General features: G+C 38.0%; 1 protein-coding gene across 15 annotated transcripts in view; it reads left to right on the top strand.

Moving 5' to 3' along the window:
* The window catches only part of INVS (inversin), a 239,845-nt gene that overhangs the window by 97,754 nt on the left and 116,390 nt on the right, over positions 1-25,701 (top strand). For 3 of the 15 annotated variants that reach the window (XM_063696618.1, XM_063696619.1, XM_055350051.2), the window contains one exon: positions 18,702-18,789. The exons of the other annotated variants lie outside the window; for them this stretch is intronic. The gene's annotated coding sequence lies outside the window, so the exon portion shown is untranslated. The remainder of the gene's footprint in view (positions 1-18,701; positions 18,790-25,701) is intronic. 15 annotated transcript variants of the gene reach the window in all.

Below are 25,701 nucleotides of genomic sequence, written 5' to 3' on the forward strand. Positions count from 1 at the left end.
ATAAAATTATTATAAAATATTATATATAATATATAAATATATTATTTATAATTACCTAATTGTATACATAGTTTTCTTAAATACATATAATTATTTAAGCCTGTGAAATTTTCCTAACCACTGCTTTAGCTGCAACTCACAAGTTTTGCTATGTTGCATTTTCTTCAAGTTTGAAATTCTGAGGGGAGAAAACACACCCCACATGTTTGGGTTTTTTTCTGCTCTCTCACTCAACACAAAATCAACACAGAAGACTTCAGTGACCAAATATATGGAGACCTCTCCACCAGCAAGCAAGCAGTCAGTTCTGTAGCAGACACCCAGCTGGATATCCCCTAATTCAATTCTAACACTATCTACCCAGAGATGGTATCAGATCCCACAGATTGAAGTCTCAGTCTCCAGACTGCCTCATGCTTCAGACACCAGTTACAAGTCAAGGCCCCCTGAATTTCTGACCAAACCGGCTTCAAGTTGGGGTTCCTACAACTCCCTGTCTAGTTTCAATTACTTTGCTAGAGTGGCTCACATAACTCAGGGAAACATGTTTACTAGTTTATTACAAAGGATATATTAAAAGATACAAATAAACAGTCGGTTGAAGAGATACATGGTCTGGGTACCATAGCTCATGCCTACAATCCCAGCACTTTGGGAGGTTGAGGCGAGAGGATCCCTTGATCCCAGGAGTTCAAGACCAGCCTGGGCAACATTGCAAAACCCCGACTCTATCAAAATAAATAAATAAAATAGAAAAAAGAAAAGATAAGCTGCATAATGCAAGGTATAGAAGAGTCCCAAGCACAGGAGCTTCTGTCTCTGTGGAGTGGGGTGCACCACCCTCTCAGCATATGGATGAACTTCTTGTTCACCTTCCTATAAGCCTCCACATATTCAGCTATCATGTACCCCATCCTTTTGGGCCTTTTATGGAGACTTCATTGGATAGGCATGATTAGCAACCATGTAGAAATGTGATTGGGCCAAAAAGGTGTGATCTAATTGTAATAGATTGAGGGGGAAACCCATTAAGGCCTGTCTGTTCAGATTCATCTTGGCCTCTCTGCAGCATTCCTTCCTCCAGGGTATGGGGCAAAGCTCTTTTGAAACAGTGGTCTTGTAACCTACAGTCAGACAAGGTAGGTCAGAGAATTTCTTTATGGCCAGAGGCAGAGGAAGAGTAGAGTATATTTTTAGTTTCTAAGGGCCTGCCTTGGGGAGAAAAAGGATCAGGTGAAAGGAAAGCAGAAGGTCAGAGAGAGAGATTGTTTTCTGAGGCCTGTTTCTGAGGCCTAAAGCACCCAACATTTTAACAAAAGACTGTAACTAGGTCTGTGGGAGTGAAAAGCCAGAAACCATGGACAAAAATCTGTGTCTATATCTATATCACTGTCAAAATCAGATAATTAAAATTTATACAATATTATCCTCAGACCCTATTATTATCCCAATAATATCCTTAGGTATTAAGTTCAGAATCACACATTGCCTTTGTCAAACCTATTTAGTGTCCTTCAATCTAGAAAAGTTTCTTAATCTTTCCTCAACTTTAATGCTGTTGACACATTTGAAGATTGAAGGCTAGAATTTTTTTTTTTTTTTTTTTTTGAGACAGAGTTTCACTCTTCTTGTGCAGGCTGGAGTGCAACGGTGCGATCTTGGCTCACCACAACCTCTGTCTCCCGAGTTCAAGCGATTCTCCTGCCTCCAAAGTAGCTGGGATTACAGGCATGCACCACCAGGTCCCGCTAATTTTGTATTTTTAGTAGAGACAGGGTTTCTCCATGTTGGTCAGGCTGGTCTCGAACTCCTGACTTCAGGTGATCTGCCCTCCTCAGCCTCCCAAAGTACTGGGATTACAGACATGAAGATGTGAGCCACCGTCGCCTGGCATTTTTTTTTTTTGGAGACAGAGTCTTGCTCTGTCGCCAGGCTGGAGTGCAGTGGCATGATCTCGGCTCACTGCAACCTCCATCTCTGGGGTTCAAGCAATTCTTCTGCCTCAGCCTCCCGAGTAGCTGGGACTACGGGCATGCACCACCACGCCTAGCTAATTTTTGTATTTTTAATAGAGACAGGGTTTCACCATGTTGGCCAGGATGGTCTCAATCTCCTGAACTCATGATCCGCCTGCCTCAGCCTCCCAAAGTGCTGGGATTACAGGTGTGAGCCACCATGCCTGGCCCTGGCTACATATTTTATATAATGTCCCTCAGTTTGGGTTTGTTAGGTATCTTCTCATGATTAGATTTGTGTTGTCCACATTGGCAGAGACATCATAGGAGTAATGCTGTGTTCTTCCTATTGAATCCTATTATGTGTCACAAAATTTTGATGTTTTTCATCACTAATTACATTCACTTGCTCACTTAATTAAGGTACTTGTAGGCTTTTTATCTTTATAATCAATAAATATTTTGAGGGACAGTACTTTGAAACTATGTAAATGTCTTATTGTTTACTTTATCTGCTACTAATGTAGCCACTCCAACTTTCTTATCACTCATTTCAGGCAAATGTTTTTCTATTATTACTTTCAATCTATCTGTGTCTTTATATTTAAAGTGTATCTCTTGTAGACAACATAAGCATCTCTTATAGACTTTCTTTTTTATCTAGTCTGACAATATCTGCATTTTAATTGAAACATTAGTCCATTTACATTTAATGAATTCTTGATATGGTTGATTTTAAGTTTTTCATCTTATTATTTTTATTTTGAGTCATCTGTTATTGCTCCTTTCAATCTGTTTTCTTTTTCTCTTTTGCATTAATCAAATTTTTAATTTTTCATTTTAGTTCTTCAATTGGCTCTTTACCTATACCTATGTATTATTTTTAAGAGGTTGCTTTAGGGTTTACAGTATGCATCTTTCACTTACCGCATTGGAATATTATACTATGCCTCAGAAAACTTAACTATATCATTTTATTGTTTTCTGGTAGCCATCGGTTCCGATGAGAAGTACACCATCATCCCTGTTGTTCCTATGTGTATAATGGTGGTGGTTGTTTTTCTGACTTCTTTCAGTGTTTTCTTTTTTAGCTTTGGTTTTCGATAGTTTCCCTATCATGTGCATAGAGGTAGTTTTCTTTATATTAACCATGCTTTGGATTCACTGAGATTCTTGGATATAAAAGTTGATATTTTTACCAAATTTAAATCATTTCTCAAATACTGTTATCTGTTCCATTCTCTCTTCTTCTGGGACACCAATTACACATAACATTAGACTTTTCTATATTGTCCTACAGGTCATTGAGGTTCTATTGATTTTTGAAACATTTTTTCCTTGTCTTCAAATTTAATTATTTCTGTTGATCTAAACTGAAATTTATTGGCTTGTTCTTCTGTTTTTTAGTCTACTATTAAGTCCATGCTATGGTTTTTACATTTCAGATATAGTACTTTCCAATTCTAGAACTTCCAATTGTTTCTTTTTATGTAATTTTTCTCTGCTGAGATTCCCTCATTTGTTTGGTAATTATGACCATCTTTTTCTGTTAAGTCTTTGACCATATTTATAAAGCTATTGTAAATTCCTTGTGTGCTAATTCCAACATCTGGGTTATCTTAAGATATCTTTATTTTGTTTTTTTCTCTTGAAATTGAGTCCTGTTTTTCTGTTTGTTTGCATATGGAGTAATTTTTTATAGTATACTCAGAATTGTGGATGATACCTTGTAGGGACTCTTGATTCTGTTATCTTCCTCTAAAGAATGTTGACTTTTTGTTTTGTAAAAGTTAAAGCTGACTAATTACACTGAACTTGTTGAGTATCTCGGTTTTTCCCTTAGTCTAGTTGAATCTATTAGACCAGGTCCACAGTCCTGGTACATAGTCTATACTTTTAAGGCATGGCCCTTCTGAGATTTCAATGGGAAGTCTGAAATATGTACTAAGATCTCTAACTAAGTGGAACTCAAACTCCAAATTCTACCCCTATGCCTTGGGTAGTAGCTGAAATCTCTGATCAGCTTTTCAACTTTCCTTTTGTGGGTTTCTGCAGACATCTTGGAGTCTCCCATACATTGTCAATTCAGAGATCAGCCAAGGATTTTAAGGGAGTCTGTATGCATATATGGGGCTTCCCCTTTTTGGTTCTTTTACCCATCTCTTTTATTCCATCATTTTAATCTGATTTACCACATCTAATGTCTAACCAACTGAAGTAGCCTACCAATCTTCCTGATTCAAGTCTTTCCCCTCTTTAAACCATTCTTCACACTGCAGCCAGATTTCATTCACTCATTTACTCATGTAACAAATAGTCAATGAGCACTTTCCTAAAAGACAATACTGTCAAGCAGTCAAGCTACTGCAGCTGCTAGGCTGGCTTGCCACATAGATTCAGCTGTTAAAAAGACCATAAGTCCAAATTGATTTAGACAGTTTATTGCTTATGGCACAGCAGGTAGCATGAGCTTCATGTCTGCATTGGTTCTCCTTGCCCCCAAGTCCCATAAGGGTGGTATGGAGGCAGGTCCACGTAGATGCTGCAAAGGCAGAGGGTCAGTGTCACACCTGAGGAAACTTGAACTTTAAAAACCTCCAATCTTACATCAAGGCTGTGAGCAAACCTGCCTATCCTTTGCCACCAAATGAAACATTATCTTTATTATCCTGGTTAGCAAACAAATCTGTCCTCTAACCTGAAGGGAGGTACCATTTCTAGCTTCCAAAGCAACTAGTTACGCAGACGTCTTTGAAAAGATAGTCCAAATTACCAGATATGCAGAAACATGATGGACAATTGCTTCCAAACAAGTACAAGGAGAAAGCAAATCACTTAGGTCAAGTTTTGAGAATGATTTCAGAGATATCAGAAATGTGTCCATCTGCTCCCCAACCCCAGTTATCATTCTCCTTTCCATCTGCAAAGATAAAAGAATCTCAACCACTTGCTAATTATAGACATAAATTTCCACAAAAGGTTTTAAATATTTCATCCCACAACAAGATATAAGACTGGAAGCCAGAATTACCTTGGAAGTATTGGGCTAGCACTCCTTTACACTAAACTGGAAAGGTATAGTCTGCAAAAGCAGGCATTACCTGTTTATAATTAGCAATTTATGTATACTTTAAACGGCTATCCAAAGGAATTGAGTTAGGTTTAATCAGAAGAGTAAGAGACTAGAGACATGCACTATGGTTCTAGCTGCAAGGGCCTTATACCCAAGATAAGGAGAATGGGCACATATACTTAAAGAGGGCATAATCTTACAAGCCAGTGTTATTATGCTGAGTGTCCCATACAAGCAAGTCTGGCCATAGTGCTTCTCATATTCAGAGGCGGGAACAGTCATTAGGGGGTGCTTTTATAGAACATTTCAGTTTCCATTATTCTTCTGACTGGGTGTTGAAAAGCAGTTATTACAATAGTTTTTTTTTTATTTTGACTTCCTGATGCATCTGCAGATGTGCACTGAACTTAATACTGTAGTCACAATGGTGACTTTACATCATTCAGGGAGTCATTCCTTAAGCCTAGCTAGAGTCCTTCCACTTACTTTATAAGTACATAATTCCGTGTATTAAAATCTTTCCTGCCTAAAATACCTAAATGGCTTCTGTTTCCTGTACTGAACCTGCCTAATACATGGAGGAATTGAAATTTCAGGTGGGTCTTAAAGAAATGGTCAACTTTTGACATAGAATGAGAACCCAGAGAGAACTTCAGGCAGAGGGAATAGAGTGAGCAAAGATTAAAAGGCAGAAATGGCCATGGCATTTTTTAGAAACATTGAGGAAATTGATTACAGAAGAGAATGATAGAGTTTCCTGTTATACAAATTTCTTTATTTCCTGTCAAATCCTAAATGTTTTCATCTCTTTTTCTTTTCCACTTCCTTTTTTTCTTTCTCTCTTCCCTCTCCTTTCTTTCCGCATATCACTTGTCTGTCGCTTTAACCTTCCATGTCACACAGTAGCATTCATGGACATTGCTTACTTATTTTGGGGGCCTTCAGAATTAAAGAAGTTGCTGCACCTCCAAAGTTTTGTTCTTTCCACTGAATATTCCACTATTAGGTCAGCAGGCTCATTCTTGAACTTGGCTCTATTACTAAGCAGTCTCATTCATAAATTTAGTCTCCTTAGACTAACTAGATTTATTGTGGGCTATCAGAAATCCTCCCCAGATGTGCATGACTGCACTTGGAAGCTTTGAGCTTTACAGCCCTGTTTACTGCCACCTGATTCTAACCAGAGCAATATCTCTTATCCATTGGCAGAAAAGAGTTAAGGATGTGATAGGGAATTTGAGTTAGTGGTAGGCATGAAAGTAATGTGATGGGCTTGTAGAGGATGAGTGCAAGGCATGTTGGAGGCAGTAACATAGATATTTCACCGTAGCTCTCAGCAAATTATATCTCCTAAGGTACAAAACATAAAGTCCAACATACATTTGATGTTTAGCATCTATAGTATTTGGTGAGCCATTGTGAAGCACATACAAGTTACTTTTGATAAAGTAGCTTGAAAGAACTCTTGATTTTTTTTTTAAATCCTTGCTTCAAACATACCCTGTAATTTTGTTTTCCTGCCCCATTTACTGTTACTCATTCTCAATCTTTTATATTGCCTATTACTCAGTAGCTCGACTTCTTGTTGTTAATAACTGTAGTCTCAGGTAACTTTTTCTTTGGCTTTGTGAACATTTTTTTCTCAAGTTTATTTTATCCAGGCTAGGTATTTAACAGCTCTGTGTTTCTTATAAAAAGAAATACAAATTATAAAAGCTAAAATGAACCTTGAAAAACATTTACTGCAGCATTTCCCAAAGCTTCCTTTTTTTTTTTTTTTTTTTCCGAAACAGAGTCTCACTCTATCATCTAGGCTGGAGTGCAGTGGCATGATCTAGGCTCACTGTAAACTCTGCCTCCCCAGTTCAAGCGATTCTCCTGCCTCAGCCTTCCAAGTAGCTGGGATTACAGGCATGCGCCACCATGCGTGGCTAATTTTTGTATTTTTAGTAGAGACAGGATTTTACCATGTTGGCCAGATTGGTCTCGAACTCCTGACCTCAGGTGATCTGCCCGCCTCAGCCTCCCAAAGTGCTGGACACGCCCAGCCCCAAATCTTCTTTCTTAAAGTAATATTCACATGTAATGTTGTGTAAAAAAATGGGTCCCATGGTCAGATAAGTGTAGGAACTACTGCATGTTTCTCCTTGAAAATTTAGCTTGTATAAGCATTCTAGAAGCTCTGAGAAGTTGCACAGTGAAGAAACCCATTAATTTTTTAAGTCCAAAATTTCTCATAATCATTTGATCCCAATGCTTTTTTTTTCCAGCATAAACTAACAGCATTTAAGGAAACAGTGATCTGTAAAACACTTTGGTAAATAAAATACTAGTTTATAACTTAAATGAATTTCCTCATTTCACAATTGAGGAAACTGAGGCCCAGAAAGTTGTTTTATTCATCACAACTAAAAACAATGCCTTACACAAAGAAGGTACTCAATAATTGTTTGGTAAATTGAATGATATGTTTATGTTTAGATAACTAGTTAGAGCCAGGACTAAAACCCAGCTGTCCTGACAAGTTAGACCTATAGCATTTAATAAGGATAATGCAGTTCACTTCTATTCACTGCTATTTAAGCTGATGATAAAAACATTTTATAATTGCTATTAAAAAAGCATCATATGCTGGTTTAAAAGGCAAACTAAAGAAGTTGAATAGTTGGCTGATGTTTTAAATCGACTTAGACCACAGTTATCTATCTCTTTAGTTTTTAACAGTGTCAAATATTGGTCTCTTGATAGTGTTCAGAGCACTCTGGGTTTTGAAAAAACAGTTCAAGTATGTGCAAAGCCATCTGAAAGGGGAATTTTCTGAAGCTTTTTCTACTCCCATGATTCTCACAAAATTCTTCAATTCATTCTAGTCTAGAAAGTAATGGATCTTCCATAAAGATGTGCTAATCCCAAGGTGATCACAAAAAAAAAGATTTTCCCACCTCTGAACAGGTTTCTTTTGTTCTTGTTCTTGTTTTGCTACTTTTTTTTAAGTATGCTTAGCATGTTATACCAAAAATAATGTTTCTTTTTTATATAAAATATTGTACTATATATATAAGAAATACCTCAGAATTTCTGTTTTTAAGGACTCCATTTTGGCATGATATTTTTTGGTCATTACCTACTTAGCTATGTCATATTTTAATATCACCAAAGAAAATATCTTAAAATGAAATTCTTGAATTGCGCTTGACCTTTCCGGTTGACAGTCAGCTTAAATTATATAGTATCTCCCATTATCTCACAACAGATGTCATCTCTTAGGAATGCTTCCTTTCGTTGAAGAAGACACTGTGACAATAGGAAAGGGATGTGGGGTGAAAAAAAAGTCACGTATCTTTTGTTTATCTGCAAAAGTCTGTGCATAGTTTTTATTGCTGAAAATAAACATGTATCATGATTGGTGTATGGGGGTTCACATTAGTATCAGAAGTTTTTATGGCCACTCTGCTGGTGACCTAGTATATTGTGCTGTTTTCTCAACTGCCTTTGTAAACACAGTAGCCTTAATAGATCATTTTGAAAGAAGCTGCCATCCTGCTGCATCTGTTGGTAGCCTTTCTCAGGTTTCTGACATATCCTTAATCTGATGCTCAGCCTTGTCATTTGGATCAATAGTAAACTAGATAAGATGTCTTCTACTTGCAAGGCTATGGCTATAAAATGTATTTGAAAAATAAATTCACTTTTTATGTCCATGCCACAAACCTGGGGAGTACTAATTTGTCATTCATCTCTCCATCTGTCTGTAAACAGTCAGTTAAATTGGTTATTGATGAGAAGAAGGTGAATTATACTTGAAACAAGAGTAATATAGAAATAAACTTCATAGTAAATGTCTTAGATTCCTACAAAAAGGTGACATATTTTAGCTGTTGTCTTAACTTTAATCTCTAGAATAATGAGCAATTTGTTTTATATTTTCTATTCCAAATCATCAGTAATAATTATAATTAATTATAATTATAAATTATACTTTACAAACCACTCACATATAGTATTCAATCTTGATAATCTCTATAACTATCCATTTTACAATTTGTAAAGCATTTATTTATTCAAAAAATGTTTATGTAGTGCCTACTATAAATGAGGCACTGTGCTAGGCACTACAAATTCTCTATACAAAACAAAATTGTGATGATAGAACATGTTAGAATTGTAGCATTTTAATGTTAGAAGGAATCCTAGAAATCATCTACTACTAACTTCTCATTTTACAGGAAACTAGATCTTAGTTTGTGAATCATGCTCAACCAGCTATTTAGTGACTTTTTTTCTATTATAGGATATAAACAGATAATCTTTTAAAAGTAAACCCATAGTTTAATCTTTTTGAATGTATATTTCCTCATCTAAGTAGTGAGAATACTTCTGGTTTTCACAACAAGAATACTGTGAATATTAAGTAAGGCATGAGTAGGGAGCATTTTGAAATTTAAATGTAATCTGAGGATAAGAAACAACTCCTTGTAGACAAGAGGAAAAGAGTATGTAAAAATGTAAACTGTGATTACCTCAGGTTTAAGAGGTGCAGGCTGATCACTGTTTTCTTCTTTATACTTTATTTTTGAAATTCCTTTAATGGACATGTTATTACTTTTATAACAAAAATTTTAATTTTTTTTTTCTTTTTTTCTAACTTTATGTTTTGATATAATCTCAAATTTACAGAAAAGTTTCAAGAACAGTACAAATAATTTTCATATACTCTCAGATTCCTCAAATGTGCACATTTTGACATGTGTGCTTTATCCTTCTCTCTACTTTGCCTTGATATATGGGAATGTGTAGATATTGCCTTCTGAATCATTTGGAGTAAGTTGCAGGTGTGATACTCCTTTGCCCCTAAATTTCAGTGCATAATTTCTAAAAACAAGGACATTCTCTTACATAGCCACAGCTCAATTATCACAATCAGGCAGTTAACATAAATAATATTATCTCATCCAAAAATCTTACTTAGATTTTGCCCATTGTCCCAACAATGTCATCTATTTAAAAAAAAAATCCGGGATCAGGCATTCCATTCAATCATTTATGTCTTTTTAGTCTTCATTAATCTGCAACAGTTTTTCAGTCTTTTGTGTACGTATGTGTGTACTTCATGATATTCACATGTTGTAAGTATACAGGCCAGTTAAATTGTACAGTAGCCTTCCTTTTTAATTTGTCTGATATTTCCTTATAATTAGATTCAGATTATGCACTTTTGGTAAGAATACCACAGGAGTGATGTTGTATTCCTCTCAGTGCCTCATATCAGGAAGCATGTGTCATCAATTTGTCCCAGTAATGGTGTTAATTTTGGATTATTCACTTGAATAAAGCAGCTCCTGCCAGGTTCCTCTGCTGTGACGTCACTATTTTTTCCATTGTAACTATAAATAATAAGTATCTTGTGGGAGCTAATTTGAAACTATATAAATATCCTGGGACCCCTCCAACCCACTCTATTATTAGCATCATTTGACCACTCACACCTGAGTTGGTTGTTATGATGATGGCTGCCACATGAAAGAGTTATTTATTTATTCATTCATTTTTTATTTTTTGTTTATTTATTTATTTTTCAGGCAGAGTCTCACTCTGTCACCCAGGCTGGAATGCAGTGGCACTATCTTGGCTCACTGCAACTGCTGCCTCCTGGATTCAAGCGATTCTCATGACTCAGCCTCCCAAGTAGCTGGGAATACAGGTGTGCACCACCATGCCTGCTAATTTTTGTTTTTTTAGTAGAGATGGGGTTTCGTCGTGTTGGCCAGGCTAATCTCAAACTCCTGACCTCAGGTGATTCACCTGCCTCATTCTCCCAAAGTGCTGGGATTATAGGTGTGACCCACTGTGCACAGCTTCACAAGTTATTTTTAAAACCACTGCTTATTTAAGATATACAGTTAGATGTATACTTTGATGAAAACTGTGCAAATCCTCTCTCTTTTTAAACAAAAAAACTAAAAAGGATTAGAAGAGTTTTCACAGAAATGCTAGCAGAGCTTGTGTTAGGCTTAGGGTAATAAAATTTTTGGTAACCTTTTTTCTTACTTTGTTTTCCCAACTTTTAATAGTTTTTCAAAATTTTCAATATATGTAAAGCATAAAATTTCTAATCTTTGAATGTGTTTCTAAAATTTATGTTTGTTTATTTCCATTTGGTCCACAAAGGGCTTGAGGGAGATACTAAAGTATTGATTTCAGAATTGTAGTGTGCTTGCACTTGGAAGAATAGTTAGATTAGAGTTAAAACATAGCTATAACAAACAGGACATCTACCCTGGCATAAATTACAGATTGACACAACTAAAATAGTCTTTAATCTGCAAATCTTTATTCCTCACTTCAGCCACTAAGCTGTAGCATTATGCTTTCTCAACTCAGTTGCTTCTCTTAGTTTCAAATAAAAAGGTCTAAAATGGTGGCAGACAGATGAGGAGCAGTATAGAGTTCAGGGATTGACTTGCAGATGGAGGTATGTTTTGATATAATTTTTTAAAGATGGCTAAATTTGAAACTAGAAGATACAATTTTGAATTCAAGCACTCACCACTGTGAGGATTTAGGCTACCATTTTGAAAATGGATAATAGTTACCAAGTCAGATTACTAGTTATGGTCAGCATTTGATTAAACCCTTTAATGCATGGTCTGAATGAGGTTCATTAAAGGTTTTTTAGTATAATCGAATTTACTTATACATTTGTCTGTATATTTGTCTTTTCCCACCATCTAAGAAATCCCATCCATAGTGTGGAACTGAAGTAGAGAAGGCAACAGATGGATTCAATCAGTTGTTTGAAACAGTTCCCCCAAAGGCACACATCTTTGCAGAGTAGGTGAATTGATTTTTCTAAACTGCATGCTAGGATCAATAAAACTAAGGTACATTGTTGGAAAACTAAAGATGGAGCCTACAAGACTTGGGGTGCTTCAAAGGAACCAGGAGTTAAACAAAATTTGTTGCATTTAGCTTCTGAGTTTAATATTAAAATATGATGTTTTAATAACTTTGCTTGCAGTGTCACTGAGAAGGCTGGTCAGGGTCAGTAAGAAGAACAGGCTACACAGATTATCATGGACATCAAACAATGAGAACATTAGGAGCAAATGAAAGCTGTTTTGTTTACAGATACTACTTTTATGATGAGAGGAGAGCAATGATGGTATCTGAGAAAGAAACCAATATTTGTTGAGTACTCGCTGTGCACTGGTCACTTTTTTTTCTTTTTTACCAATGGGAAATCTGAGGCTTTGAGAAGTAACTTGCTCACAGTTATTAATAATATAGCCAATGAAGTGCCCAGATCTGACTGGTTCCAAAATCCATTCTCATTTTGTTACACCATACTGCCTCCCCATGGAGTAGCATTTTTGGATCCCCTAAAGCGAACATCAATATGCTAGGAAAATGAATTACTTGTGCAGTATTGGGAAAAAGGAAATGGATGTAAAAACTGTTACCCTGTGGTTAAGGAAAATAAAAATTATTAGAAATTAAGTCATTGTTGAGTCAGTTGGAATAAAAAACATTTAGTTTTGAAGTAGCTATAGGGAGCGGGTCTTCTGCCTTTTAGAATTAGAATCATAGAGTCAAAGGACATTAAGCTGGGTGGGCTTTAGATCATAATCCACCCTCCTTATTTTTCATGTGGGAGGAAACAGAGGCTAGGAAAAATTCAGTGATTTGCCTTTGGGTGTGGGAGTGTTCTGGCTGAGACCTCTCTCATGTCCCGCCCTTACTTAAATCCTTCAGTACTGGCCGGGTGCAGTGGCTCATGCCTGTAATCCCAGCACTTTGGGAGGCCAAGGCGGGAGGATCACAAGGTCAGGAGATCGAGACCATCCTGGCTAACACAGTGAAACCCTGTCTCTACTAAAAATACAAAAAATTAGCCGGGCGTGGTGGCGGGCGCCTGTAGTCCCAGCTACTCGGGAGGCTGAGGCAGAAGAATGGCATGAACCTGGAAGGCAGAGCTTGCAGTGAGCTGAGATCACGCCACTGCACTCCAGCCTGGGCAACAGAACGAGACTCCATCTCAAAAAAAAAAAAAAAAAAAATCCTTCAGTACTACTTCAGAAGACTGAAAGGAAAAGCCCAAACTCCTTGACCCTGCACTTTTCGTCATCGAGTTCTTGCTTATCTTTTGGGCTTCAGTGTCCTGTGTCTCCAGTTCTACTCTATCCTCAGACATACTGTGTTTTTAAAGCTTTCATTCTAGTCACCTCTTTTTCATCCTCCACACACAATGCCGTCGCACATTCAGCTTCCTTCCTACTTTAAGCTGGCTTAATTGCATATACTTTCAACATGCAGCTCAGGCACTGTTTTCTCCAATAAGCTTCTACTGACCCCTCAAGGCTGGGTTAGGTGCCCCTCTACAGAGTTCTTACTACCGTGTGTCCTTACCTCTATCATAGAACTGATCTCATTGTATGACAGCAGTGAATAGCATTGCATATGGTTTCACTTTCTATTACGGTCAAAGGGAGGGATAGTGTGGGGGTTATTGGAGCATGTAATAAGTGGATCCAAGAGACATGATATACACAACTTACTAATGTTGGCTTCAGAATATGCATATAGGAGGAGCTTATGGGGACAAATTGATTGGAAGGGGTGGGAGTAAGATTTGAAGCTGTCTTTATATAGCATTTTACATAAAATTCAGAAAATACTTATTGCCCTCCATATCAAAGAAATTGGGAGCAGGAACAAGATGGAGACATCGAGGAGTGCCAAAGTGTTAGTAATCCTAAGTTAAGATCCTGTTCAACTGCCATCTCTTTCATGAAGTCATTCTGTTCTAACCCCTTCACCTCTTCACAAGGACATCTTGGGGAAGTCACAAGGAATGACTTTTAAGTACATCATCTATCCTGTCTTTGTGGTCTGTTTTTGTATCCTTTTTATGCATTTACCCTTCCTTGCTTATAATTTTGCATTGCATACAAGCATACATCTGTATAAAGCTTCCCCAACTCTTAGCATGGAGTCTGATACAGAGTAATTACATCAAAAATAACCATTGAATGTTGAATGAATGGTTTAATTAGGTCAGTGCTTCTCAATCCCGGTTGCATTTTTGAATCACCTACCGAAAATTTAAGAAATATTAATTCCAAAGTCCCAGAAATTCTGATTTTGTTGATCTAGGATGGGAACAGACTTTTTTTTTAAGCTCCTAAGGATTGAGAACTCCTAGATTAGGTTCTTTGTTTCAACAGTGGTTCTCAAAGTTTAGAATTCTAGACCAGCAGCAGCAGCACTTCCCAGAAACTTGCTACAAAATGCAGATTCTTGGCCCCTACACCAGTGAATGACAAACTCTGTGGGAGGGCCTATGTGTTTTCAAGCCCTCCAGACGATCTTGATGCATGCTAGAGTTTGAGAACTTCTTTTGCTGGAGTTTAAGACAAAAAAAAAAAAATGTTGTCCTTAAATAAAATACCAACTGTAAGAAACCAAATATACTTTATAATCATCCTAAAAGGTTGTACCAATTTAAAGCACCACTCTAAATAAATCAGAGTACCTCACAAGCACAACAGAATTATCCTTGTGGAAATAAGCATCCCAGCATTTTATAACTTTTTTCAATATTTATTTTTGGTGAGTTTCCTATATATAAAAGGCTCTCCAATGAAGGCATTAATTTTCATAATAATCTAAATAAAATAGGCTATATTAGTCAGGAAGAGCACATGAAAAATCTGGCATTGGATAAGGAAGCCTCAGAGTCAAGAATACCTTTCCATAATTTCCTCTCATAGAGAAAAGCCTTTTTTTGACAGTAACATTTTCTCCTTCTCTCATTTGTGCTGTTTGACTACGTGCCACTTGATAGCTCTGTCTATTCCTATGGAAACCGAGTTAGTGGACGGAGCCAAGGCTTGGAGAAGGCATTGGGGGGAAATATTAGAAGAGTTCAGCCTTAGAGCAACTAAAGATGTTGCCTTTCCCTCAGTCAAATCCTCTTTGAGAGCCAGAACTATTTCAAGCCAGAGAGATGTTCTTGGCTGATGTATTGTCTAGCTGCTCTGCCAGATGGATGAACATCTTAAACTTGGAAAATAGCAAATAAAGCTCCTATTCTGTCTTTGGAGCACATTCTTAGCCTTTGCTTAGAGAATTGTCAAATAACTAAAAAATATATTTTTGAAGATTTGCTTAAGATGGCAGGTTAGTGATGTGGTTCTCATCATATTTGTTAAGTACTTAGAAATTTTAGCAATAAAACACAGAATTAAGCCTTGACAATCAGAAGTTTAAGTAAAGAGGAAGAATGTCGGTCAGTGGAAAAAGCAATGCAGATTTCATTTTATTTCTGTAGCTCAGTGAATTTATGTCTTTCATGAGTTGATTGCTGTAACTGTTTGCTTCCCTATAAAATCACTTTAAAGACTAAGAAACCAAAGTACAAACAGACATCGAAATCAACTGAAATAAGAAAATTATCTAAGCATACAAGAAGGCATTCTTCTTTCTAATCCATTTCTGCTCTACGTTTTATATGGCACTGGTAGCTAACTCATGATTGCATTGTACTGAGCCATTTATGTGGATATTTATATTATGTTTATATTTCAAGAAGGGTGTAGAGATTCATATTTCCAATTTATAGTCTTTGATTTATGTCAGAAAATTAATGTCTTCTGAGAAAACAGTTGAGACAACTATTAATATAGATGCCTCATAAATCTATATCTTGAATCTAGCCATCTCTTCTAATCTTCAGGTCTATATATATCTGCCCCTCCCCAACAACCTTTTCTTTTTGCTAGACCTCTCTGCATAGATTCCCTTCAGGTGCCTCAAACTCCACTTTAGAAAAAAAAAAAAAAAACAGAACTCAAAAATTTTTATCCCTAACCCTATTTTTTTCTCCCATCTCTTCAGTTGTTGGTAACACCCTCTATCTGGTAGCCATTCAGGAATCTTCTTATGTATTTCACTGATCTCTTCCCTTATTTCCATTTAGCTCTCAACATTTCTATTGTGGGTTGCTGTAATAACCCCCTTACTGCTCTGCTTGCCTAAAGATTTGTTCCCCTCAAATCAGTGCTTCACATAACCTCCAGTGTCTTTTCTAAAAACACAAATCCAGTCATGTCATTTCCTTCTTAAATCTTCCCTTTTTCCTGTCTTAGTTTGCTTGGCCTTCTATAACAAAAATACTTTAGACTGGATGGCTGGAACAACAGACATTTATTTCTCACAGTTCTGGAGGCTGGAGAGTCCAAGATCAAGGCACCAGCAGATTCTGTGTCTGGTGAGGGCCTGCTTCCTGGTTCATAGATGGCTGTCTTCTTGCTGTATCCTCACATGACAGAAGGGAGTGAAAGAGCTCTCTGAGGTCTCTTTTTAAGGGTACTAATCCCATTTGTGAGCTCCACCCTCGTGATGTAATCATCTTCCAAATGTCCCATATCCTAATACCAAGACATTGGCATTAGAATTTCAACACATGAATTGGGGGGGGGGGTTGGGGGTTGGGGGGACATATATTCAGTCTGTAGCACTCCTTTTTACCAATATGATCAACTTAGGCTCCTTATCATAACATATTAGACTATCCATTTTATAACCCCTGCTCACCTCTCTGATCTTACTTTTCACTTCCTATTACAGTGCGTTTCTTTTCTTTTTTCTTTTTTTTTAATTAGAGAAAGGGTCTCACTATGTGGCTCAGGCTGGTTTCTAACTCCTGGGCTCGAGTGATATGCCCACCTCGGCCTCGCAAAGTGCTGGGATACAGGCATGAGCCACCATTCCTGGCCCTTACAATGCATTTCATATTACAATGATATTGAATTATTTGCGGAGTTTGAGATGAGATTTTACCCTAAATATAAGCTAAGAAGTTAGTCTGTTACTGTTTCATGGATGCTAACAATAGATACGAGACTCCGGAGTCAGAGACAAAGTAGTTTACTACTCACAACACAGCAAAAAGAATGAGCACCACCTCTATGCTTCCCTTGCCCCCAGAGAACACGTGGAAGTTGCAGAGGCTGCACACAGTGGGTTTTCATCACAACTGAGGAACACCGAACTTCAGGAATCTACCACTTTTATAGTAAGCACTTAGTAAGCCCAGAGGAAGACATTACCTCATTTCTCCAGTTGCTTGTTGCAAACACAACCCTGAAAAATTACCTAAGTAAAGAGTGGCCAAGACTTTGCATTCTTAGCATACCCAGTAAGAATGTTTAGGAATGCTTCAGGCCCATGGTAGATTGACTCTTCCAACAACCCATCCCTCAGCCCAGCATTGTCTTGACATGAGTATGCTACTACATCAGCTACTCTTATTAATCTTACCAAGAGAGACTAGGACCATCGCTTTAATTTGTCTCATACAGCACTTACTTAACAAGACTCCAAGTAGCAGGATAAAAACATCCTGTAATACTGGTATCAACTATGTCCCTCAGTATCTTGGACTAAATCAACTGTGAATAAGCCCCAGAGGAGAAAGTAGATCTTACTTTATACAGCTAGGATGTAATCTAAGTCTGGTCTGTTATCTATTTTGACCCATGCAAGGGAGTTTAGACTGACATGCTAATCTTTGGCCTCGTTGCAGATAGTTACAGGAGGCGCTAGATTACAGGGGCCAAAAAGCAACCCCCAAACTCAAAGGTGGAATACACCGTGGCCTACTCTTTCCTACATACAAACATGTAGCCTAAAGAGGCTGAAATAAAGAGTCACTTTATTTCAGGATTTGTCATTAAACTTGGATCAACCATTACATTGATTTGTCTAAGCCACATGGGCAGTATCACCAAGTAGTTGTTGCTTCAGTTGCCATGCATGGCATAATCCAAAGCTTCTCACATGTCAGAAGAAGCATATGGATTTGTGTACATCAGATTAAAATAAGGTTGTGCCAGTCCCTCTGCTTCCATGTATACAACAGGGTCCACATTCAGGAGCTGCCATTGATGGTATCAAGCACAACAAAAGAATTAAGAACCACCAATGCCCATGTGAATTTTTCTGTTTCATAGCAAGCACATGGTCAGAGATGAAACAGACGCAGGTCAGATGGCTGGCCTCAGCTGCTGTTTGATTCAGGTAGCTAACTATATATTTGTTTTGCCAGGATGCACTTGCAGATCCAGAGGACAAAGAAAGTATTAATTGTCCTCCCCATCCCTGTACTTCCTGAGGACTCATGTGTTCCCTTCCTAGGGGCTGAAGTTGTTGCTTTCCTTCTTTGGCCACATAGTTAATGTGTCCCATTCCAGTAGATATAACTTCGCCTTTTCTCCAATCATCCCCTACTTGTGCCTGTAGCTTATAGAAGGGTAAGTACATATGGGACAAATTTATAAACCTATTATGTCTTCCATTTTGGCCTATGTGGACCACTATAGAATGACTCAGTGAGCAGGGCACTCAATCAGATGGTCATTATGGATATTTATGATCTGGGACCTTATCAGTTGAACAAAATGAATCCAGGTGGGTAAACCCAAATTAAGCTTGAATCTCTAAGCCCCCTTTTGGCTGGCTGCCACCCAAGGGATATATGAAACAAACCATCCTGAGATTGCTTTTGGGAAAAAGAAAGAAGCAAGATAACCAGGGTTGGGCCAGGCAGAATCCCAAATTTTCAAAACAGATATATATAATCCCCCACTCCTTTTGTCCTGATTGTTTCCCAGGAGGCTACAAGGATGAAATGAACCCTTTCTGAAGGTGGCCACAGTTAGTAAGCAAACTGCTTCATACAAGAGTGTGGACCAGGAGGAGGTAAGAGAGGTGGAGCCAGAAACATTTTTGAGTTGATTTTCAAGAAGGCCATTCCAAGCTCTCAACAATTCCAGATACCTGAGGATGGTAGGAAGCATGGAATGTCCATTAAGTACCTAACTATTGGCTCATTGTTAGGCATATCATGGTCAGACTATAGAAGGTCTAGGAACCCCAAAACATGGTCGTCAGTGCTATAGCTTGAATAGGCTAATCAGATTGGAGCAGCAACTCCATATGGTGGAGCAGCAACACCATAACCTGAAAAATGTCTATGGTGGAAAGGCACGAGGTGAGCCCAAGAGGAGGTGACAGAGGTCCCTGCTGGGAAGGGGCAAGGGCAATCCTCCATGTAATGTGGACTTCTTCACCACAAGAAAAGGAGGCCAACTGGGCAAGATACATAAGTGTGGTATGCAGTGGTATCTTCTGCATGAAAAACATACCTTTTACTTTGTATCCAGTCTATTGTGGTGGGTTCATTGCCTTATCTAGTGCAGTGATGGATCCTAGTGGGAAATCCCAGTGACCAGGCAATACAGACTTGTTCAGCGACTTGATTTCAGTCGGTCTTATCAGAGAGCAGGCCCTTACTGTTACTGTGGGTATCTATGTGAGTGACCCAAAGTGTCTGATTGGCAGCCACAATTTGTTTCTAGTTTGTGGCCCCAAACAGGAATATCTTTAATTTACCAACTGTAGTCTTCCAAGTGGCAGACCAGGTGACTACAGTACTGTTAGCAGACCAAGAATCAGTAAAAATACGGCTAGTCTTTGGGAGTATTGCCTAAGGTAAGGGTGATGGCTTTTCATTTCAGCCCATTGGGCTAACTGGTCATTACCACTCAGTCTCCTGGAGCTGTCATTGAGGTTGGACAGCTACTGCCCCCTACTGGACACCATCAGGTTTTAACTTAGCCAAAGCATCAGTAAACCAGGCCAAGGCATTTAAGGGACCATTAAGCCAGCAGCTTTGCTTCAGACAGTGGCCACCTGTATACCCAGTGCTTTGTCTTCAATGTCAAATAAGTCAGGCTAAAGCAGGAATCAGATACATAGAACAGTTGACTCTGTCCTATTAGGCAAGGTTTTGCATTCACATTCACTTTTGAGCACCTGCTCACTCATGTCTCAACCAAATGAACTTCTAATGTTTTCAATCCACCTAAAGATCCATGTCAAATAGCAAAATCTTCATCGTTCTCTCCATTTATTTCTGTTTTGGAGATTTCTTGGCCCAGCAGCCACAACCACATGGTCTTTCAGCTTGCCGCCCCCGTGGTCATGTACCATTCCTTCTTTTGCCTGCCCAGAGGAAGGTGAGCAAAAACAAAGGTACTATTTGGGTGGCTTGCTTGAATCCCACCTCTCACCATTCAGACTCATTAACAGAGAGAATATTGGGATCACTTGCCCCTTAACCTTGCCCACCACCTGGGCATGATCTCAGGGGGTCTTCTCACCCTTGAACCTGAGGATACCTGAGAATGGGCCTCTAGGGTTCTTGCCCTTACTCTTCAAGAAAACTATGTCTCTCCAGCTGGGTGCAGTGGCTCATGCCTGTAATCCCAGAACTTTGAGAGGCCGAGGTGAGTAGATCACTTGAGGTCAGGAGTTTGTGACCAGCCTGGCCAACATGGTGAAACCCCGTCTCTACCAAAAATATAAAAATTAGCCAGGCATGGGGGCACACACCTATAATCCCAGCTACTTGGGAGGCTGAGGCACAAGAATTGCTTGAACCCGGGAGGCAGAGGTTGCAGTGAGCCGAGATCGCGCCACTGCACTCCAGCCTGGGCGACAGAGTGAGACTCTGTCTCAAAAAAAAAAAAGGAAGAAAGAAAGGAAAACTATGTCTCTGTCAGTATCCTATCATCTTTTACTGTCTTGTCAGTTCTGGCATTTAATTAACCCTATTTACAAGGTAATAAGTTAGCTGCAGATGCTGGCAGAAGACACAAGACTCGCATCAGAGACGAAAAGTGTCATTACTAATGGCATAGCTAGGAGCTAGGAGTACTTATCTGTTTGCATCAGTTTCCCTCCCCTCCAAGGATTATGGGGGCAATATAGAGGACTCAGATGGGCCCAGCACACAGTGGGTTTGCATGACATCTGAAGAGTGCTAGATTTTGGGAATCTCCAGCTTTTAGTAAATAGAGTAGTAAGCAAGCCTGCTTGTTCTTTGCCCTGGTGGGTGACATTACCTCATCACTCAAGATTGCTCACTGCAAACCCCACTCTGGAAAATGGTCCCAGTAAAGTGGAGTCAAGCTTTTGCATTCTTGGCATACCCAGTAAGTACATTCAGGGACATTCAAGGCCCAGGGCAGATTGCCTCTCCCAACACTATTGTGGTATTTCCAAAACTCATTTCTGTCTGCAACCACTACAGAAAAGTTTGATATAATGAAATTACTGATATTTGCAACCTATATACTTCCTAGGGATAGTAATCTTTTTAAAAATTAATACAGTAAATGCCTTGAGAGTTGATAAATACATAATTATATAGCTATCATTATAATTAATAAATCATGTTTCTATTTTTCCATTTCAATTTTAAGTAATGTATTTTGGGTATATAATATATTTAGGATTTAAAATGAACTATGACAGGGTACCTACTTTACATTTGTGTGTGCTATTATAAATATAGTTATCTTTCTAGGCCAAAATTATATACCAATTTGTAAATGAACAAAAAAATATAGTGAACATTTATATATATATAGTGAGCAATTGTTTTTCTCTCCAAGTACAGTGACAGAAAATATAAGCACTGGGGACACAGAACAAGAATGCAAAGAAATTAATTGGAAAACATGTAGGTCCCAAAGTATTGGTTTTGGGAAAACATGTGGCCTCTTCAGTACTCCAGTGGGGAGAAGGGCCACTGTAGGCAGTTTTAGTCAAGTCTTGGGCATTGAAGTCTGTTAAAGTAATCGTCTCAGCTGAAGAGGAAGCAAATAGCAAAGGCCCCAGGGAGACAGATATAGAAAATATGGTAGCCATTTTGGGGAAAAAGTGTAGAGGTAGGATCCAGAATATTTTGAGGATCAGCTGCCAATTATCTATAAGTTAATCATAAAGGCACTTACTGGGAACAAACAGCAGTCCTGTAGAATATGATTTCAGAATAGGGTTCAGGAAGATGCCTCCTTCCTTTTCACTGATTGAAAGGTGGTCATATTTGTGCAAAAGGCAAGAAAATTCTTAGAATTTTGGAGTATTCTTTGCCTCACTGTGAGGCTACAGCTTTATAGGAAGCTGTTTATCTAGAGAAATGGCAGAAGCAGGACACCAGCCAAGCCTCAGGTCAGGAAGCTACTCACTAGCTCACTGTTAATAATTGTGACATCCCTAATATCACTGAAGACAGGGCTCCAGGAGATCTGTGTAGGAGCAGATTGTTATAATGGACTAGGAGCTGGGTGGAAGACACTCTATGGGTCAACAAGGAGAAAAAAGGAAAACAAAGCAAACAAATGAAAAGCAAAAATGAACCTGCAGACAGAAATTTCAAAATATTTGAAGAAATCTAATGCTAACAAAGCAAACAATATTATTCAGATTACGAATTCATTCCTAGTGGGAGAGCATAAACAAAGCAAAAAAATAAGCCACACAGAGAAGATATTTGCAAAACCAACCAAGAATTAGTATCCAGAATACATAAAGAACTCCTATAGATCAGTAAGAAAAAAAAACAAATAGCCAAGTTCAGAAATGAGTTACAACACAAGAAGGCTATTTACAAAAGAAACAAATATCCAACAAACATATAAAAACGTTCCACCTCAATTCGGGAAATGCGCATTAAAACACAGCTGTAGGCCAGGCACAGTGGTGCACGCCTGTAGCCCCAACTACTTGAGAGGCTGAGGTGGTAGGATCACTTGAGCCCAGGAGTTGAGTCCAGCCTGGGCAAGCTATAGCAAGACCCCTTCTATTAAAAAACAAAACAAAAAACTGTAACCGTCAGATTGGCAAAAATTAGCAAGTCTGACAAAACCCAGTGTGGTGAGGATGTGGAGAAACAGGAACTCATACATTACTGTTATGGATGTTAACTTGGAGTAGCTATTTTAGAGAGCAATCTCAAACCAGAAGTTTCAGAAATTCTTATGTACTTACCAGGAGATATGTATGAGAATATTCATTACAATATTGGGTAACCTTGAAAAATGAGAAACATGCTAAATATTCCTCTAGAGAAGAATAAATAGATTATTTTCATATGACAGCGTACTTATTCCAGTGAAAATGTATGAACCCAGGCAACTTGAATAAATCTGAAAAATACTGCTTTGAGTAAAAAATGACACGATTCATGCAAGACCATTTGTACAAAGATTGAAAACATGTAAAACAATACTATGTCGTTTATGGATATATATATATATGTTTGTATGAAATAGAAGCATAAAAACATTCATTGGAATGATAAACACCCAATTCAGGATAGTAGTCTCCAAAGAGGGAGAGAAGGTAATGGAATTGGGGACACAAAGGAAGTATTAACTTTATCTGTTAGGTTTTATTACTTAAAAAATGAAAAATCCAAAGCAAAATATCAAAGTATTTTTCTCAAAATCTCCATATCATTGTTATTACCATTAAATAGCAATATGCTTTTTTTTTTAAAAAAAGGAGTTCATCTTAAGAGAACTGGACAGACACAAATATAAAGTTAAAAATCACATTTTGACCTAATTTGTTTCCCAGATTCATTTCAAGTGCTGTTCTCTGGGTCAGAGAACTTTTAATTCTCTTTCACCCTTTTCATACATTTGGAGAAAATCTAAGTGTCATAATCTTTATGTGACAGATGAAAGAAGCTCTTGGTGTTAATTACAGGAAGATTTAGAGGAAAATTATGACCACCTAATGAAAAACAAAAAAAAATTTATTCACTGTTTCAGAGATACTGGGAAATGTTTTCACATTTCAGAAGCATGACGGACCTGATCATAGCAGAGTAATGTCCTTTTAAATGACTAAATCAAGACCTTCCTGTAACTTCAGCTCCCTTACTTCTGCTTACCTACCATCAGAGTTTTCTTAAGTATATATCCTCTTTTGATCTATTATCTCCTTCACTCTTATACTATTTCCTACCCACTCCAAAATTATAAAAGGAGACCCTAAAACAAACAGTCCTCCCAACAGGATCAGTTTCTGTATAGCTCTAACAGGTTATACTAAATGATTAACTTCCAGGCCAGGCACAGTGGCTCACACCTGTAATCCCAGCACTTTGGGAGGCTGAGGCAGGCGGATCACCTGAGGTCAGGAGTTTGAGACCAGCCTGGCCAACATGGCGAAACCTGATTTACCAGGCTTGGTGGCAGGCACCTGTAATCTCAGCTATTCAGGAAGCTGAGGCAGGAGAATTGCTTGAACCCTGGAGGCAGAGGTTGCAGTGAGCTGAGATTGTGCTACTGCACTCTAGCTGGGCAACAGAGCAAGACTCTGTCCCAAAAAAAAAAAAATAGATTAACTTCCAAATCCTCCAAAAAGTATGCATTATAAGAATATTCTCAAAAACATAAGAACTCGTCAGTTCAAGAAATACTGAGGAAGTATTTAGACTTTCTGTAATGAGAAGGTTTTACAGGAAGCAAAGTAGCCTATAACATGGGTCCGAAGGGTCACACAACCTTCAGAGGGTTGTCAAATTAGCTTACTGCCTCAAACTAGTATCTTCGTCTGTTCCATTGATACTAGAAATATTCTCCTGATTTTAGCACTTAAAGTTCTCTGTCCCTTCTGCTCATTCCCAAAGATTGAATTTGCATACAATGGACAATTTTTTTTTTTTTTTGAGACAGGGTCTTCTCTGATACCCAGGCCGGGGTGCAGGGGCACAATCATGGCTTACTGCAGTTTTGACCTCCTGGGCTGAAGTGATCCTCCCACCCCAGCCTCCCAAAGTGCTAGGATTACAGGTGTGAGCCACTGTGCCCAGCCAGTTGCTTGTTTAGGAGAACAAACAGGTTGGCCTTGGTCCAAGTAAATTATATTGTTCCTAGTCCAGCCTTCATAGATAATATCTGATGGGTCTCTGTCATTTGAAATAGGAGATGCTGGCCTTATCAAATAGCTGACTCCTCCCCAAGGTACCTGTTAAATTCCTATTGGCTATGCCTTTGTTGTTCCTATATCATCATTATCTGTAGGCAGAATATAGACATCTTTCTCAGTGAAAAAAAAAAAAAATCAGACAAACCACTACTGTAATTCCCCATTATCCACGGTTTTGCTTTCTGTGATTTCATTTACTATGGTCAACCATGATCTAAAAATACTAAGGTATTTTGAGAGAGAGAGAGACCACATTCACATAACTTTTCATACACTATATTATTATAATTGTTCTATTTTATTATTAGTTATTGTTAATCTTTTACTGTGCCTAATTTATAAATTAAAATTTACCATAGATATGTATGTATATGAAAAAAATAGTATATATAGAGGGTTTGGTGCTATCTGCAGTTTCAGCTCTTCACTGGGGATCTTGGAATGTATCCCCAGGAGATAAAGGGGGACTACTCTATTTATAACATTCTAACTATTTTTACTTTTACCTTTTCCTAATCTTGGTTCTTAATCACTAGCTGAACTGTGTATATTACAATCAGATCTTTCTATCTGCATGCCCTTTATCATGGGCCATTCTTGGTTCTATCTGACCATCTATGTTTTGTTGAATACTACACACTGGAAAACTATTTATAATAATAGCAAACATCTACTGAGCATTTGCTTTGTTCACTGTTCTAAGAACTTTTACAAATATCATTTGTCTCATTTCATATGCATAATAACTTCAGGTACCATTATTACCCCTGTTTTATGTATGAGAAAATAGAGGCACAGGAGGATAATTTATTTAATCTGTGAAAC

This window comes from Gorilla gorilla, chromosome 13 (genome assembly GCF_029281585.2).
Source record: "Gorilla gorilla gorilla isolate KB3781 chromosome 13, NHGRI_mGorGor1-v2.1_pri, whole genome shotgun sequence".
NCBI lineage: Eukaryota > Metazoa > Chordata > Mammalia > Primates > Hominidae > Gorilla > Gorilla gorilla.